The following is a 19,642-nucleotide window of genomic DNA, read 5'->3' as shown; positions in this document are numbered from 1 at the left end:
TTTCTGTGAAACACTAAGCTTACTATTTTTTGAGCCTAGTCAGTAATATTGGCATGGCAAAAGATATTCCTTCAATAAGTCCTGGGCAGAAATGCAATTAGAATTTAAACAAGGAACGTGAGAGGACAATCTATGAGATATTGCAGCCTAAACTGATCTACCTCAAAACTCAGTGACTTCAAACAGCCATTATGATTACTCAGATGTCTTCACGCCGGATGGAGAGTGGGTGTTCTGAGCAGCACTGGGCTTGGTGACACTGCAGACCAGCGGGGCAGCCGGGCTCTGAGTGTTTCATCTCCTTGGACCAGCAGGCTGGCCAGTGTTTTCCTGTGTCGAAGACGGAGGTCTCTTCAGGCTCGGTCTCAGAATGGGCACACTGTCACTTCTGTCCACCCTGATGGATCAAAGCAAGTCCTGCAATCAAGCCCGAAGCAAGGGCTGAGAAGGTGCCCTCTGCCCAGCGTGGGTCAAGGCAGTGGTGTGGATTCACATGGGGGTGAGGAATTGGGGTCATTCAGCTGACCACAGATGGGAATGAATAGTTTTTGAGCATCTATTGGTAGCCAGACAACTGCTAGGTGCTTTCCATTTATGCACCTAAGTCTGTAATACAGTATTGTACAGTTTACATTTTTTTTTTTTTTTTAGTGTATAAGGAAACTGAGGTTCAGAGAGATCAAGAAACTTGCTCACTCTATATAGTTAATTTGAGATGAACTGAGATTCTAACCTATGTCTGTTGGAATCCAAAGCCTGTGACTTGGAGGAGCCGTGCTTATGGGCAGGTCTCTGATTCCTTGATGTCAGTCAAGCCCCCTTTTCCCGGAGTGACCTTGACTCAAGATTAGACAGCTCCCAGGTTCCTTCTTTTTCTTCTTTCATGCTCAGTCTTCCTTCCTTTCCTTTTTGACTTGCTAATTAGTTCAATTATGTTTCCTTGATTCCTTTTAGTAGGAATCACCATGATTGATACCATCTGGAGAACATTTATCTGAGTCCTGAGTGGAAAGTTTCGCAGAGTAGGAGACATAAAAGGAGACCCTCAAGGAGAGCTGAGCCTGCCTCAGTGATACATTACCGGCCCTTGGGGTATCTGCCAGGAGCTCTCCCTCCAGGTTTGGGAGCTGCACCTTTCCCGCTGCAGAGCCCGCAGAGCCCGCTGTGTTATTTACCACATGTCCAGTAAAACATGTGCCCTCTGAATAGAGTGGGGAGGGAGGAACTGCTAAATTTGCATAAATGAGCTTTCAACAGAATTGTTTCTGTCCAACTGTCTCCAGTGCCTTCTCCCGGATAATCATGCTTCATACTTTTAGAAGCCCAGATCCCAACAGCTGGAGGCAAAACTCCCAGTGAAATAGAAGAAAATATGTTGATACTTTTAATTGGTCCCTGAAGTGAAACCCAAGGAACGATATAGCAGTTGATGGATTTGAGGCTTCCAACCCTGCAGAGCTGCATAGCGTATGGTAAAGATAAACACATTGGAAATTTGTGGCTAATTATTAGAAAGGTAATTTATTTCATTAAGGACATGATAATCCAGTGAAAAGTCACTTTAATTAATTGCTATTAAAGTTAAGATGCATCTGCTTAAACGTAAGCATGACCACCTGCATCTTGGACCACGCTGTGGCTTTCCACCAGTCTTGAATCCTCTGAGGGTCCTGAATCTATAGACTGAAATAAGCAAAGCTTCTATCCCCAGCCACACAATTCCACTGCTCAAGTAGGAAGGGTTTGGTGAGGCTGAGGGGCTCTGAGAGCACTGAGAGGCTGGCCACCAGAGACACATGAGAACTTCGAATACTACACACTTGTAATATTAGTCAACAGTTACTGCAATAACACTGCAGAAATCAATTCCCAAACCTAATAGCTTGTAACAACAAACGTAGCAAGTACACATAGTATTTCTTACTAGTGAATATGTAAATTCATTTCTTGCCCACAGGACTGCAGGTCTGCTGGGCTTGCTCTGCTTCAGGTTAAAGGTCAGGTTCATGTCAGTTCCTTGTACCTTTCCTTCCGGGATCCAAGACCAAGAGTAGCAGGCGTGCTCTTCCCATGGCAAAAGGCAGAACCACAGGGATGGAAGAAACTTGCTATATTTTTTCAAAGCCTCAGCTTGGAATAGGCACATCATCACTTTTGCTCACATTCCTTTGGCCAAAGCAAACGGCACGGCCTTATGTCAGTGGACCAGGAAAATATACTCCACCTTAGGGGAAGAGGAGAGCGAATAATCGCTGAAAAAAAATTCAATAAAACATGCCTTTATTTTCATTTTTATAGACTATGGCCTTTGTTTTCTTCTTCTATACAATTTATGACACTTGAGAGTACATTAGTAAAAGTATATGCATTCAAAATAACTTATGAAGGAATAAATAAAATAAGGAATGTGTGAACATTTTTGTAAATTGTGAAATGTCACGCAGCATTACAAATAGGGAACCATGTATTAAGCACCCATTATAAGTATGAGCCTTTATTATGAGTATTAGCTATGGAATGTAAAGTGTTGAGAATAAATGTTTCATGCAAGTCATCCAGATTTCCAAAGCCTGCTACTGCCTACTGCATAAAGAATTAAAAGATATAGTTTCAATAATGAAAGTCCTAGTGATAAGAGCCTTATAGTTATCTCCTTAGACAGAGGTTTGCTCACCCATTTATAAACAAATATTTATTGAGATTTACTCTGTGTAGAGGTTAGTGCCAGACGTTTCTTGGTAGTGTTCAGGGTAGGTTGTAGGACCAGTCGAAGGAGGCATGAGGAGGAATATAAAGATGAATAAAATGTGAATTCTGCTCTCCGAAGGCTTGAACCTAGTAATAAAAATAAAACGTGTTCATGAGAAACTATGGCTCTTTCCTTCCTCCCTTCCTTTATTGCATCCTTCTTCCTTCTTTTCTTCCTTTCTTTCTGCACTACAATGGGAGCATGGTATAATGGTTCGGAGTGCATACTCTGGAGCCAGATTTCAAGGACCAAATTCTTGCTCCATCTGTTATTAGGTCTATATCCCTACGTGAGTCATTTAACCTCTGTGTGCCTCCGTTTGCCCATCTGTAAAATGGAGAAATTAATTGTAGCGGAAGTCATTGTCTCACCACATCCCCTTAGCATTCGCCTCTATGTGCCTAAGGCTTTAGGGACCAGCAGCTCTCAGCTCTAAAGCTTACTGTAGAATGCCTCTGCCTGTCTGCTGGAGAACTCTCTTTTTCTGGTCGTAGGGGAATGCCCAGGCCACCTAGTGGGCCTCCGGAAGGAGCCCTCAACCAATAACAGATGTGGAGCTGGTGATAAGTACTTCAGCTTCCTCATCTTCTAATTTGGGATGACTGTGAAATTTATTCTGCTCATATCACAGTGTTTCACAATGAGATTAAGTTCCAGTTACATATTATACTGTGTTAATAACCCATATTTTATTGTATTCTATTCTCCTGTGTTTTACTTCCCAACTCCCTATTGTGTTTCCTGGGATTATTACACAAATAAAGTACCTGCACATAAATTCTTGTCTTAGGGACTGCTTCTGGAGAGTCTAAACCAAGACAATAATTGTACTCCATTGTATGGTTGTTAGGAGGATTAAATATGTTAACAAATATGTCAAACTCTTAGACCAGAGTCTGGCTCTTAGGAAGATACAGGCAGCATTAACTATTATTTTCCCACTAGAGTGGAAGTTCTATGAGGAGGGAGAGCTTATTTTTTCTTCTTTATTTTTTTTAACTCAGATTTCATATTTTTTTTTTTGGAGTGAAAAGACTCTTCCCCATTTACAGGATTTTTTCTGAGTTGAAAAATTCTCTCTCTGTGTCTTTTTCCATGTTACATTCAGACTTGGCTGCCGCAATCAGACAGAAAGCTGAAGACCCTTTTGTTCTTGCATTTCGAGTGGAAACCTTAGCAGCATATAGTAACTGCTTCAGGTCTCTCATACAGATACATTTTTATTCATTTTTAAATTTTTCAACATTCTTAACTGCCTGATCCATAGCAAGCATTCATAAATATTTTATAATAAATTTAATTACTTAAATGCCTACTAGGCTTTAGGGATATGAAAAACATTGGAATAAATACATGTCCCAGAGCATCTTGAAATCTAGTCAGGAATAGTTATATAAATAGAACAAAATTATCGTAAAAGATGAACATGTTCATAATAAAGGTGCAAAAACAAATAACTAGAGAGACTATGGGAATGAATAGAAGTAGATTAAATTTAGATAGGTAGGTGGAATCGCAAGAATCAAGGAAGGTTTACTGAAGGAACATTCGCACTGGCCCCTGAGTGATGGATAGATTTTTATGTAAAGAAAGAAAAGCTCATTTGAATGTTTGGAGTTCTTTTTCTTGACCTATGCATGTCAAGTGACTTGCTGAAGAAATTTCCATTAGATGGGATCTATTTGCAATTTCTCCTGAGTACTTGTCAAGAAGTAAGTTACCATTTCGATCCAAATGGTCAGTGCCTTTAGGGACCAACAGCTCTCAGCTCTAAAGCATTAATGACAAAGAAAGAGCAGCATGGAGGGACCCTGTGTGCCTTGAAACCGGAACTTATCTATCTGTTCCCAATAGGGAAAACTATACAGTGAGTAAGAACCTAAGTAAACGTATCTGAGAACAACTGGCAAAAAAACTTAGAGCCATCGTCAGAGAGTCCCTTTTTGCATGAGTAAATACAAAATAACTATGAGGAACCATTTAAGAAAACACAGGAAATTCAAATAGCCCATGCCTCAAGAATCTCAGAAATATTCTATTAGTAGACCAGAGACCTATGTTAAAACAAACAAACAAACAAACAAAAACCAAAAAAAACCCTCTTGGAACAGAATTCACATTGATCATGGTGAGAACACTAGTTGATTCAAGTACTTGTGAGACAGGCAGAAATCCAGAGGAGATAGATTAAAATTAAAAAAAAAATTGTAAAAGCAAAATATGGGTGAAGATAACACTTTGGAAAGCAAGGCCCATAGATCTCTAGAGGAGAAAATGATAGAAACAGGAAGCTTTGCTGAATCAGGCTTATCCAGAGAGGCAGAGAACTAGGTAAACAAAAATGCCATATTTTTTAATGCTTCTCTATAACCATAGAGGAGGGGGCTTCCTTGAAGTGTGAATCTGGGAATGCCTTCCTAGCCTACCCATAAACTCTGTAAGAGAACTTTCTCCTAATAGTCTTGTTTAAATAGCAACAAAAAAGTAATTTTGAGAAGATATTATAAGAAAAAAGATGAAAATCAGCAAATAAAATAAAAGCGTTTTTAAAAATCACATTTTTGTCTACAAAGAAGATTGAAATTGAAAGCAGAATTTCAAATTCAATGAACAGAAATTAAGAATATTACCAAAACAGTGAAAGAATAGCAGAAACAAGACTTAAAACATTTCAGAAATGAGATAATTGGGTAGCAGAAGGAAATAAAAAGAAAGATGAAAGAAATTAAGCGTGAACTAGAAAAATGCTTTCAGGAGAAAAAAGACTGAACTAAAAGTAATACAAAAGTAGGTAGACGTTACATAAAGTGTAATGTGGAAAAACAATTGAAAACAATAAAGTGGAAATAGAGACAAAAAAACTGTTCAAGAAAATGTGCGAGATAAACAGAATAGAACCAACTTAAGTGTAATTGGAGTCCCCAAATGAGCAAAATAATCAACGGGGCAGAACAAATATTTACATCTATTTGTCAAAAAAAACTTTCCTGAAATCACAAATCTACTACTAAAAGAACATTCTATAGGGGATATAGTCTTTGTAGTTTGAGCCCAGCCAAATTAATTGTCTATGAGCACAAAAGACTAAACTCAGAAGTTCATTACAGAATTCAGAGTTGCTTTAAAATATTTCTTAAAAGGTACAGTTTTCAACTAAAATAGTAATTATATAAAGAAATAGGGAAGTGTGACCCATAGTTAGGAAAAAAGGCAGTTTGTAGAAACAGATCTTTGAGAGGGATATTTTTGGATTTAGTGAAAATTAAGGGACCTGTTTTAAATATGTTTGAATAATAAAAAGAAGAAATGATCAAAGCATCAAAGGAAAATATAGTCTTGATGATTGAACAGGTAGTATCAACAGAGAAATAGAAACTATAAAAAGAACCAAATGAAAATTCTAGATCTGAAACGTAAATTTAAAAAAATGAGAAATTAACTAGGAGGTCTCAGTGGTTTGGAGACGGCAGAAAGAAGAATCAGTGACTTTGAAGATAAATCCACAGAAATGATCTGATCTGAAGAACTGAGAGGAAACAAGTTGAAGGAAAATAACAGCTTCAGAAACCTATGGGACAGTATCATGTTCCAATATACATATAATTGGATTCCAGCAAGAGTGGAGAGGAAAGGGGCAGAGAAGTATTTGAAGCATTAATGACTCTAAACTTCCCCCGATTTTTCTAAATTTACATATCTGATAAGCTCACCAAAATAGTAACAATACAAATTATACTTAATTATTTCATAGTCAAACTGTTGAAAGCAAAAGGTAAAAAGAATATCCTGATGATAATAAAAGAGAGTTATTATTACCTACAGAGGAACAACAATGTCATTATTAAAGGACTTCTCATCAGAAACGAACACAGCCAGAAGAAATCAGAATAACATATTTGAAGAATTCTGTATACCAAGCTATTCTTCAAAAATGAAAGAGGAATAAATATTTTCATATAAACAAAATAGTGAGATTATTCGTTGTCACGAGATCTGCCCTAATGGAAATGCTAAAAGGAGTTTTTCAAGGGAAAGGAAATGACATCAGATGGTAATGAGATCTATAAGAAGGGAAGGAGAACATCCAAAATGGTAAAGATGAGTGTGAAAATAAGACATAGCTATATTTTTTCTCATAATCACATTAAAATATAAATGACTGGTTAAAGTGAAAATTAAGACTGTATTGTAGAGATTATGACATTGATATATTTAAAAACTATACAAGGAATGGTAGGGGTAAATGAAATTTTTTTTCAATGTTCTTATATTTTATTGAAAGTAATTCACTATGCGTTGAAGGGGAAAGGAAAAATGAATGAAGAATTTCTAGAAAATAAAATTAATAGAAACTGAATTATCATTATCTGGGATACATCTACAGTCAGCAGTAGGAGGAAAATCTGTAGCATTAAATACCAAAATCAAGTAAAAAATGCATTAAACATCCAATTAAAAAATCAGAAAAAGAATAATTAAGAAGCAGAATAAATTTTAAAAGATATAGAAAATTCATAACAAGACAAAAAATACCATAGACCTAACAATAAAACACAACATAAATATTTAGAAAATCAAGAAAATAGGCAATGCACTTGTGTTTGCTGGTCTAATTGGAGAAGGAAAAAGAGATAAAAAGGGAGAGAACTCTTGTTTCCTGGTAGAGGGACAGGGGATATCAGTTTAACACTCCTGACACTATGTCCCATGGAGAAGGATGACATACCTTGCTGGAGAGTAAGGAGAGAGAACTCATTTTATGCCACTGGATTAGCTAAGCGCTAATCATTACTCTGAAATTTAATAATCAAAGGAAGAGAATTAAACAACTACCTTACCTTTCTGACTTGATCCGTATTTCAGAAATTATCACATAGCTTTCATGGACAAAGGAAAGTTCTATACAGAATAATTTGCACAAATAAATGCGAACCAAAGGATAAAGCTAGAAAGTCATCATTTTACAAGCCCAGCGAAATAACTGATTCAGGCATTGGAAATCAATGATTTCATGAGTGGTGTTCAAATTGTGTTCTACTGTGAAGCAGCATGAGCATCCCCTGAGAATCTGTTAGAAATGAAATTTTTTTGGTCCCCGGCCTAAACCTGCTAAATCAGAAACGCCGCAGGCAGGGCCCAGCAGTCTGTGGTGTGACAAGCTCTTGGGGTACCCTGTGTGCATCGAAGTTGAGAACTGCTTTATGGCATGCTGGCTCACACATTTCATTCTCCAGATAAGTTAAGGATGATCGGGGCTATTCCAGGGACATTCAGGTTTTTACCCAAATCCTTGATTTTTACTGCTTGCTTATTTTGACCAGGGCAGAGGTTCAGAGGTGATAGAAACTTCTTTGTGCTTTGGAGTTTCAATGATGCTGTTATGTTTTTTCTTCCATTGGCTCTGACCCTTCAGGTAAAATTGTGTGTCAAAAACAAGCGCAGAAAGATCAGAAAGATCTTTGCCATCCAAACTGACTAGTTAAACTATTTAATAGTAATTTTGACTTCTGAAATTATCCTAAGGAACTAGGACAAATTGCGTTAATCAAATTTTCTAGACGTCTTAGATTTCCCTACAGCCATAGAGACCTGGCTCCTGTCATTTTCAATTTTAGAGCTTTTATTTTTGTCAAGAAAATTGGATAATATATTTATATCCTTAAAGCAGCTTGCAATCCTCTTAGCAAAATGACCTCTATGTAATAGAAATGTTTCACCAAGAATCTGTGCATTGCTTCGAGGTTTTTATTTGGCTGTTAGAGTGTGTACAGGTATCCTTAATTTGTATATACTCCTGGAGGACTGAGTCTGAATTGTGTTGTGTTCCCTTCGTAGCAAGTCAAATGCTGCATTGCCATCAGGTAGTAAATTAGTGTATTTGATGATCAAGCTGCTGTGAAGAAAATGAAATTGTTTGAAATACCTTTTTTGAGGTGTGTGTTTCCTTTGTAGTTCTTTATGCCCAATGTCCTTGAGGCAATAGTGTTCAGAGCACTTACAACCTGAATTTCTTTGTTCATAAAAGGGAAATCATAATAATATAATAGCATTTCTTCTCACTTCTCCCCAAATGCTTTGCAGGAATAACTGCACACTATACCAGTATTACTTTCAAGTAGTTCTGAGTGTCCCCAACTGGTGTTTTACCTGTAAATGACAAACTTTGCCCCCTTGTGTGCCGCGTGGGATCTGCCATTTATTTGCCTCAAGTCTGACTCCAGCTCCCGGTGATGATGTCTCCTGGTAGAGTGGATCCCACAGCAGCGGCTAAGTCTAATGGTTTGGGATAATGGTGGAAGATGTCAACAGAGCCGCCCCTAATCTTTGCTCTTCCCACCTGTGCTGCCAAGGAAGGGCTGACCGTGTCAAAAGGGTGGCATTTCCCAGTGCTGCCCAGTGCCCTCAGGGGCTACTACTGCACCATATCATGATTGTTTTATTGGACTGGCTTTTTGTAGTTTATCCTGGCCCACTGGCCCTGAGACGTTGGCGTGGGAAATTATCAGAACGACTGATTCACTACTGACAATCTTACCCTCCTTCTATTCTGACCAGTAGCCTTAGATCCCAACTCACGTACTCAGATCTCGTGCTTTGAGATGCTATTCTCAGATCCACTTCACCTGTCCTTCAGACATGCCCAGACTTACCCGAATACTAGGATAAACACAGCTTCGGGGCAACATTTTTGTCCCTAATTTAGGTAAACTCAGAAGGTAATGCGAACTTAATTTAAGAGCAATAATGGATATGACTCTTTGAAAACCATCCGAGGGAGAAAATAAACAAGAAAGGGCTGTAGTGGCGAAGCCACATAGTCTTTAGAAACATGTCTTCGTTTATTTGTTCATTCAACAGTATTTACCAAACGTTTACAATGTTCTAGACCAGAGATTGCAAATAGATTTCATTTCTGCATGTGTGTGACAACTCAGATCAATTGGTTTTTGTCTGTAGCAGACTTGAGTGTCCATGTGGGCTCAGCAGGAAAGCATCGTGAGTGATTAGCGACGTCAGCTCTGGAGGAGGAACTAGGGGGCGTGGCAGCAGACACACCAGGTATTTGCTGTCCATTTTCCAGTCTTGGAGAGACAGCAATAAATAAGCCACGTGCATGTTTTTTAGTAGCTAAAATATCCTGGCAACAGAAATTCACGAGAGTTTAATTTTAAAAAAAAATTTTGGCTTCTAGTCCCTTTCCAAGAGACGTCCTCAGTCACTCAAGCCAGCTCTGCCCATCTTGGCATGTACTTGTATTTATCTCCTACCGATTCCTTGCCTTCTCATCTGGAGGCACAGCATCTGCAGCCTGTGTCACAGCCTCACTCCTTGTGGTCAGTGCACAAGAATAGTTCATCTCCTGCCCAGAGGAATTGGAAATGACATATCAAAGAAAAATTGCCACCCCCCCTGCCCCCCAACTCAAGAAAAGTCTGTCCTGGAACCATCTCAAAAAGTTCAGCTCCCTACGGTGTGGTACAACCTGACGTCCTAATTGAAGTAACCACTGCGGAGAGTCTAAGAGGGAATGAAAGCAAAAGATTCACATTTCAAGCAGCAAAAGAAAACACTTTAATTGACTTGCATACGGATGAAAGAGACCTCAGCCCGCCCCCCGCCCCCGCAGCTAATTACCTCCAGCATTAATTCAAGATGTGAGAAACAAAGGAAGCACCTTTGTAAAAATGCCCCAAGACAGTCAACGGAAGCAGATTTAGTAAAAGCAAAGCTGGCGGGGTTTGTGAGCAGGGAGTTGTGAGTCACAATGTCTTGTCAGTTTCCCAAAGAAATTGCCAGCCTGTGAGTTCTATAAAAATCAATTAATCATTTGAAACCAGGTATCTTATATTGAACCTGGCTCTTCCTTATTAAATATAGTGATTAGAGCCAGAAATAAGGAAATAATACTTAGAATGATCCGTCATTATCCCTATATACTTTACTGCTAATGAGGCAAAAATATTTTTATTCAATAGGTATTGTGATAATCAAATATAAAACCATAGTGTCTCTTCAATTTCCTGATACAATTAATGGATAAATACAATGTTCATTGAAAATCAAGGCTCTCCTTCACCTCCACAATCAAAGTAATTAAAGCATCTGGCCTGCTTTCCTTTGGTTCTTAATAAGGGAAAAAAATCATCCTGGTTCTGTAGATGGCAAAGTTCCATATCACGCTTGGTCTGCTTTATGAGAATGAAAAAAAAATGCCTTTGCGAATGAATATGTGTTGTCTGTGTTATGTCATCCCACTGTTTGTTCAATGAAAATGCACTGCTTTGTTTTCCTAACCTCTCTTTCCTTTCCTCCTGGGACAGCCTCCCCGCCCCACCCCACACAGACACACGCCACCACCACCCTTTCTGGGAACTGTCTTTTTCTCCCCCCAATTTCAACTTTGTGATTTCCCATAGGAATCCCCACATTCAGACATTATTCTGCTCCCCACTCCTCCCTGTAGCCCAAGGGTGGCGCCAGACCTAGAATTGGTCGAAGTTCTTTCTTGATATTTTAAAACTTAGAAACAGAGAGATGCAGGCTGTCTTTTCTTACTGGATGAAGTTTTTGCCAGGCATGTTGCCCTCCAGGTGACATGGCAAAGCAGGGGTAGCTAACACACAGAAAGACACAGAGGAATGAGAAAGCTTGAAATAAAAGACAAGGTGTACTGACCAAATCCCATTCTCTGCAGAAGCCTAGCAGGTGCATTCCCATGGCTCAAACACTTAATTCTTGCATAAAATGCACCGGTGCCCTTCCAGATAATTTTTCATTTTGATTACGCTATTCAATTAGAGCTTCCATAACAGAACTATTGAACTACCCACCAAGCATGCTAACAATTTACCTGGGATTAGTAATGCTGACTATTAGGAAGACTCTCAGGAATGGTGGCGATTTGGGAATGTCCCCGGGGGTAGCTGGAATGGGTGGAAAAGATAGGGCAAATTTCACTATAAACATAGCATGACAGTTGGCAGTCAAATGACCACAGCCCAGACCCTTGGCATTTCAGAAGTGTTAGGGAGCCCCTTGGACGGGATTTACATAGCCAAGAATTCAGACCGTTAATCTCCTACCCCTTCCCAATCGCTTGCTGCCCATGCCTCTAAACCTGGCGTCACGTATTGGCTTTGACACCCACCTCCATCCTCGGCATCCCCTTTGGTCCAGCCTTACCTTTCCCTGACTGTCAGCTTCCTGGGTGAATTCCCCCCAATTTTCATGCCCATGGCGTTCATCCACAGCACTGACCAATATAGTGGTCAGTAGCTACATGGGTCTATTTAAGTTTATATTTTTATTAAAAATTTTAAAGATTTTTAAAAAGAGCTTTTCAGTCAGATTTTGGTACTCAGTAGCCACGTGTGCCTTGTAGCTACTGTATCAGACATTTGCAACATGGCAGAAAATTTCGTTAGACAGCCCTGTCCTATCAGGTAGCCCCTGCTTAACCAGATGACCATTGGTTACTCTCTCAGTAGCAACTGAGAGGAGATGCAAGATAGAATAATGAAATACATCGGTCAGAAGGTCTCTTATCTCTCCCAGGAGTAGCGGATAAGAGCCTCTACGCCTCACCTGTCCACCCTTGGCACACATGGCTGGTTAGTAGCACTAGTTTCCACTGCTCCAAGATGTGGCTTTTGCAGTCTTTCTGAGCACCATGCTCCTGGAAGCTTCAAACAAAAAATGATCTGGCTGGATATTTGAGGTAAAGCCTTTAGAATCTGGATCTAGTCCAATCCCTTCATTAGGCTAAAGAGGAAATCAAAGTCCAGTAAAGCAAATGAATAATAGAACCTAGACCAGAATCTGGGCCATGTGATTAAAAGCAGTGTAGTGTATTGGTAGGCGAGTAGGCGCTAGAATTAAGCTGCTGGGGTTGAAATCTCAGTTCTAGCTTTTAATATCTGTGTGCTCTTGCACTTATTATTATTGAACCCCAGTTTCCTCATTCATAAGTATGAGTGGAGAACTTTAGTAATTATACCTTCTTCATAGGATTGTTGTGGGAGTTAATATGATGCATTCTGTATGGTGCCTGGCACAAAGTAAGTACCAAATAAGTTATAGTCATTATCATTACTGTGTGGAACTGAAGGCCCCACTCTTTATTTCCATCTTAGAGATGAGGAAGCAGAAAATCGGAGACTAGACTACATGTCAGGGGCACATAGCTAGCTCACCACAGAGCAGGGCTTCTTACCTTAATATTTTTATTTCCAGTCCAGCACTCTAACTGCCATATATATGTTCTCAAAGTAATTCCTGCTTCTTTAGATACTCTAAAATTATTTTTTACCCTTCCTGTACAGGGTACTAAAAAAAATACATCTTTTTGTATCTTACACAGCCGTTGACACAGCTGACAAAGATCCTGACAGATAAATTGGCTGTGAACCTGCCCTGTTGTGACCTTCTTGCCTGAGTAAGCCTTTCCCGCAGCTGGTCCGTCAGCGAGTTAAGAGCAGGCATTACTTCTGGATCACAGTCGCTTTCTGCACAGCTTCCCTGGTCCACGAATGTTGCCACTTGCAAGGCAGAACTAGTGAAACTGCTGATATTTGGTAGTTTCTCACTCTCAACAACAGCATTTCTTAATCTAATAGTTATTGTCATTTTACAAATAAGGAAAACAGACTCAAGACACAGGAATTTGCCCCAAGTCAAAAAAGGTGGTAGAATTGGAATTCAAGCCGAAATCCGCCTGACAGGGCAACTGTGCGAGCCATGAGGGCTGGGCACAGAAGCCTTAGGACGTCGTGAGGCAGGGGACAGAGTGACTGGCCCATGACCACCCCCATCACTGCAGAAGTGATTCAGACATCATGCCTGACAGCCTGTTGTTGAGGATGCCATTTTAATGAAATTACATTTTAAGCCACTTGTTAATTACCTGCTATTGCGGAATTAACAAAGGAACCTAACGCGCTTTCTCGTATTTGGAGTTTGTTATTTAGGCAGCATTTTTTGTTCCTTTTTACTTCCCTGAAAACCTTAATCCAATTTTTATATTCTTACTGGAATTTTCTTCTGTCGTCCACTGCTTAGTGGCATGCACTGTATAGCTCTTTAGGAGTAAGGCTTTTTAAAGACTTCTTCCCTCTGCGATAAATGTTTGATTCTTCTTTTAAAAAATGAAACTTTCTCCAAGAAGGTGTTTTGTAAGTATGAGTGCATTTTAAGCCTGAACATCATCCATTATCTTTTTTTTTTTTTGGTCCAGAAGGATAAAGTAATTTGTCCAATGGTCATGTATTCTTACCTAGCTGAATGATGAGATAGGAAGCCGTTAGCTTGCCCCTAAACATCTCATCCCTCAGGCAGTTGCCAACCAAAGATAGTTCTCTATGATATAAGGCTGTGTCGACGTGGTAAAATAGCTTATTTAAATTTTTTAATGAGCAAGTGAATTGATTGTTTTTATATATCAAACGCCTGGATTGGTTGATTTTTTTTTTTTTCCAGAAACGTCTATTTTTCGAGCTCAATTTATTAGTTGTTGTGTCTCTTAGGGCCCACTCCCTTTACATGTTTAGCTAAACAAATAGCAAACTCGTTTCAACACAGGCTGTAAGGGACACTGGGATCTTGGGAAGTGACCAAGCGGGAGTCTGTAAATGTTAATCTGCTGTTAGCAAGTTTCAGCTGAAGGTCACATCACAGCACTGGATGTACATAAACAGGGAGCATTTAGAAAGAAAACAATTTGAAAATTAGATACGGGATCTCCCACTTTTGATTCTTGCCCTCGTCACTCGCTCTAGGTATCAGTTATTTTGTTGAGGTAAGATTAAGTTTTATATGTGTACGTAGAAATCTATTTTCTGCCTGAGAAATTCTGTTTTTCTCAAGCTGGTGGCGAAGCCTCCGGTCTCTCCCGCTGATCGCTGCTGTTGGCTTCAGCATCGTTTCATGACCGACTTCCTCAGGCATGAAGTGTGTGCAGGCGGGGTCTGTGTCCTCCACATGTCGATGTGCTCGGGACAGCGGGACCCGCCCCAGTGTACTGTCCCAGAGCAAATAGACCTTAGGGACACCACGAAAACATTCCCGCTCCCTGAAGCGTTTTTCTCGTTAAACCTCAACAGTGTCATCTTTGACTCTTTTGGCACTTGTGTGCTGAGAGCAGCAGAGACTTCTTAGCTTTTTCTTTCAGTTTTGAAACTCTCTAGTTCACTAGTGGGCAAAAATAATTTCTAGGCAATGTTTGCAACACGTTTAGAATCATTTGGGAGAAGTGAAAAAAAAAATTCAACCCGTGATAAACTGAAGTCATTTCACGTTTCCCAGTGAAATAGAAGCTAGTTTCAAATGTGATTTTCAGTTTGACTGACTTACAGGGTTATACAAGCCCTCGAGTTTATACTTCGTTGAACACTGGTTAGATCTGTTCTCAAAAGATCACGAGTGGACAAAAGGATAGAAATAACGCCGTGGTTCTCTACTTGAAATTTGTGACACTTGGGCACTATTTTAAGTCTGGCTCCCTGGTCTGGTTCTGCCTTTGCTGAGTTTTCAGCACTTGAGATCCTCTCCTGCCGAAGGCATTTTGGAGAGTGTGAGAGAGCCACTAGATGGCAGAAGCGCACTGCCTAAAATCGGGCGGGCGATTAAGCCGCACTCTCCAGCATCTCCGGATCCGGGCCGTGGGGGGGTGGGAAGAGGAAGCACTGGCCACTGACTGATGTGCCGACTCCCGTCTCCTCCCACTCTCCTCCGGCTCTAATTGGCATCCCGCATGCTGGCTCAGACGGCTTCCCAAGCACTCGGCCAGGCTGGGTGGCTTTTTGACTTACTCCGGACTCCAGCCAGCGGGTCTGCAAGATGACAGTGCAGGTTTAGCTTAAGGTGGCCTGAAAGTCTTTTTAACTCTTCCCAGCACTGTGGTCCTAGGAACTGTTTGAAGACGGGCCTAAAATTGCCTGGAATTAGATTCTTAGCTTCTATTGGGAAAAAGGCAATAGGTAAAGAAGGCTGCTTCTAATTAACAACCCTCATCTCCGCCACACACGCTTGTTCTCTCATTTTCTGTTCCCTTAAATGTGCATTTAATTTCCACCATGAACTAGGCACTAAGATACAACTCTAAATAAGACATATTTAGGCCCCGTAAGAAGCCCCACAGTTCAGTTAAGAAGACACATAGGCAATTAATAGGCAATTGAAACAAGACATGGTTGCTACAGTAAGGGTGAACACAGGACGCCGTTTCGTCACAGGTGAGCTTTCTGGTGTGAGTGGAGACTAAAGGGAGGTTTCAAGGACAATTAGGAGTGAGCCAGGCAGAGTCAGGAGAGGAAAGATCCAGGCTAGTGTCTGAAACTGAGATAAGGGTCTGACGGACCAAGGTGGGAGAGTGCTGTCTCCTGGGGACGTAAGGGGTTGCGTGGCTGAAATTCAGAGTGGGACATGACAGTGGAGGTGCAGGGGAGGTAAGCAAGTGCTGGATTAAGAAGGATCTCGCATGCCCTGCCAGGGCGTTTAAGTAGAATTTCCTTTATCTGCAGGGAGCCCTGAACGGTTGTGTAAGAGGCAGTGTTCCAATCTCTGCTCCTGAGAGAGGCCATTCTGGTGGCCATTGGAGTACATTGCGATGGGAGGCAAGAAGTGTGAGCAAATTAAGATGAGCATTTCCGATAGTCACAAAAAGGTAGTGGCAAGGGGACAGAGGGAAGCGAGGGGTTGGTTAACGAATTGTAAGGAGGGTAGAAAAGGCCTTCGGAGATTTACTACATATGTGGATGAGGGACCAGTAGGCTCAAGAATAGCCCCTAGGCATTTTTCGGGAATCACTTCAGAGACCGTCGCTGTTAACCAAGTGTCGTACTAGGCAGACAGTCAATACTGAACTCCGATGATGTGCAAAGAACTCTGTTAGAAGCGTCACAAAACTGTAATTATGTAATATTCCTTCCTCAGTTCCTTCGTTCAGACGACACTCGTGGTTTGTGCAGTGCACATACGGCCACCCGCCAGCTCTTGTGTATGAGTATGTTTATTGCTTCTATTACACATTTTGGATTTTGGCTACATGGTGTATTATTTTTCAAAATTGCTTTTGTGTAAGTTATCACTTCACCTAGACTGAAAGCTGCAACCAAAACATTGATAGTTTCAAAAAAATATATTTTGAAAATTCTTGTTGAGTGAAATGAAATAGAACGATAGTTCCCAAAGCCACCTTTGACACACAGTTTGGAACTCTTCTACCGTTAGCATTGTCATGGGAGTTGAAAAACAAAGACAGAAAGAAAGAGTTAGGTTGAGTTTCATTTCAACTACTTTTTGGTGATGTTCTCATAACACAGCATGCAATCAAAGCAAACAAATGGGCTAGAAAAATAGTTCAATAACTGGATTCGGTAATAGGAGAATTGAATATATAGTTGATCATATCCCTAAAATCTAGGAGACTTTATTGTAAAGACATATACAACAAGACCAACTGTTTGCAGCTTCAGGCTTTGAGATATTTTGTTCATTCGGCCAGTTAGACAAACATAATGTCCTTACTAAATATTTACTAAGCTCTTATGTGTTAGCACAGTCCTTGGGATGCTAAAGCTCTACTGAGGCCAACAGACCTTAAACAAGAGAACACGAGTATAATGTATTCCCATAATAATATGAACTTGCATTAATCCACTGAGCTTTGTCTCCCTTGTGACAACACATTTATGGAGGAAATGTATAGTTATGCTTATGAGGCAGGGAAAAACTAACTGGGTCATGAGGACCTGAATCTGTTGCCCCAGTCACGATTACAGAGCTAGAATTCGGTTGTATTCATGGTCAAATGAAATAAGCACCTAATGAAGAGAGATAAGGAGTAGCCTAGGTCCTTAGTGAGAGCCTCTGCACCAGAGGGGGCATACACGCTGGACTCCATCTCATGTATCAATTCACATTGATCAGAAGTAGCTGCCTGGGGTGCCATACTGAGCAGGATTCAGTGGGAAAGAGGGATTGTTTTCAGATGAACAACTGGGAATGGAGGGTGGTGACACATGACACACATTTGTGCATCCTTCACTATACTTAATCAATGATATTGACATATTTAAAGAAAGAAGGCATGGAGAAGTTGAAATGTGCTGTTTAGAAACACGGGACTCAGAGAAGGAGCTTAGGGTAGGAAATGCTCACTTCTAATCTGCGAGATCCTGACATTCAGCTCTCTAGGCAGATAGATGAGCCCTGTCATGGGTCAGCCATATTTGATCAGTGTTCATCATGGCGTCAAGACCCTTGAGAATCTATTTCGCTCAAGTCCTGTGCTCAGGAGGGCCTTTCGATTCAGCTGCCAAGCTCACCAGTACCAGGAAGCAAGATAGTCGATAGGAAGTTTGGGATAACTAGTAACAGCTAAAATCTGTCTTCTGGAATGATAAGGCTGAGGATTAGGTCCCTGGTCATGGTAAATTCATCCCCAAATTATGCTCTCCTGAAGTTTCCTGTTGTTTATCCTGGCCTGGTGGCATGTGTTATAGGAAAAGTGCCTTTCTTTCGACTTGATGAAACCCACATGAAGTTTTATCAGTTAGCTAGATAAGCTAATTTGTAAGCCACATAACCCATGCAGAAATCTGATAACAAATTATTTAAGAAACTCACAGTTTAAAAATAAACAAATGTGACAAAACATACAAGAATTCAATTTTGATGATTTTTGGCAAGAAAATACTATTTACTTTCTCTTCTTACTGGTATCTTCCCTTGATCTACTTGCAAGTTCTGCAGAAATCTTTGTTTTTGAATGTATTTAGATGCAAATTTTAAGTTTATCCACACATTCTGTTAATGATGTAAGAGTTCTAATGTATTTTATTTCTCACTTAAAAGATTAAGGAAAATGCAAATTTGAAGAACATTGAAGGGGATTTCTTTTTACCTTTTTAAATGCCTCCAACAAATGCCTTCCTTCTATTGAAATACGAGGGAAAATGCCTAATAACCATTGATTCTTGGCCTTGGCAGTTGGCATTGTATTTCTTGAAAATGAGTATCTCAGAATTGAGTCACAGGAACTATTTGGCACATAAAAGTGCATGTAAACTAACTTTTTCCAAGAGAAAGGAAGACTTGAAAACATTGTAGACTCTATAAAACACTGATGTTCCAATGGCTCAACAAACTGAAAATTTCATTTGGAAGTAGTGCTAGAACGGAAAAGAGCTGGGAGGAGAAAGGATAAGGCAGATAGAAGCAGAGAAGAAAAAGTCATAATCAATCTGAGCTTCAGCTGTGATGGTGGTGATTGGGTTAGGCATTATGGAATGTTTGACAAATGAGGATCCAAACTTTCAGCATCATGCTGGGAGATTGAATCAAAGGGTTAAGAATTTCAAAACAAAAGCCAAGCTACTTGCTGAAAACATATTATACTCGCTTTGAGAGATTGTTTAACAGACACAATTTCCTCACATTCCAATATGCAAGCAATGAGCTTTTGCCATTTTTCCCATCAAGAGGTAGAGTCAAAGTCCCCATCCCATTGGCTCTGGGCTTGGCCATGCAATGTGCTCTGGAGGACAGGACTTCGCTCAAGGAGAAGCTTGAAAAGTGCTTGCACAATGAAGCTGGCTCTCTGGGCACACTCCTTGCTTGATACCTGGTACAGCCTGCAGGATAAGAAGGATGGGAAGCTATATTAGTTTCCTATGGCTGCTGCAACAGTTTACAGCAAGCTCATGGGTTAGCACAACGCAAATCTCTTCTTGTACAATTCTCAAGATCAGAAATTTAAAATGGGTCAGCAGTGCTGAGTTCCTTCTGGAGGCTCTAGGGGAGAATCAATCCATCCTCTTGCCTTTTCCGGCTTCTAGAGGCCACCCACATTCCTTGGCTTGCCTATATTTTGTTTCTTTGTTGGTTTGTTGGGAG

General features: G+C 40.3%; 1 long non-coding RNA gene across 1 annotated transcript in view; it reads left to right on the top strand.

Annotated features, from left to right (window-relative positions):
* Positions 1 to 19,642, top strand: part of LOC107507154 — a 275,445-nt gene that overhangs the window by 165,408 nt on the left and 90,395 nt on the right. The window lies entirely within an intron of this gene.

This window comes from Rousettus aegyptiacus, unplaced genomic scaffold (genome assembly GCF_014176215.1).
Source record: "Rousettus aegyptiacus isolate mRouAeg1 unplaced genomic scaffold, mRouAeg1.p scaffold_m13_p_15, whole genome shotgun sequence".
Lineage (NCBI taxonomy): Eukaryota > Metazoa > Chordata > Mammalia > Chiroptera > Pteropodidae > Rousettus > Rousettus aegyptiacus.
This window is presented reverse-complemented; position numbering and strand designations above follow the sequence as displayed.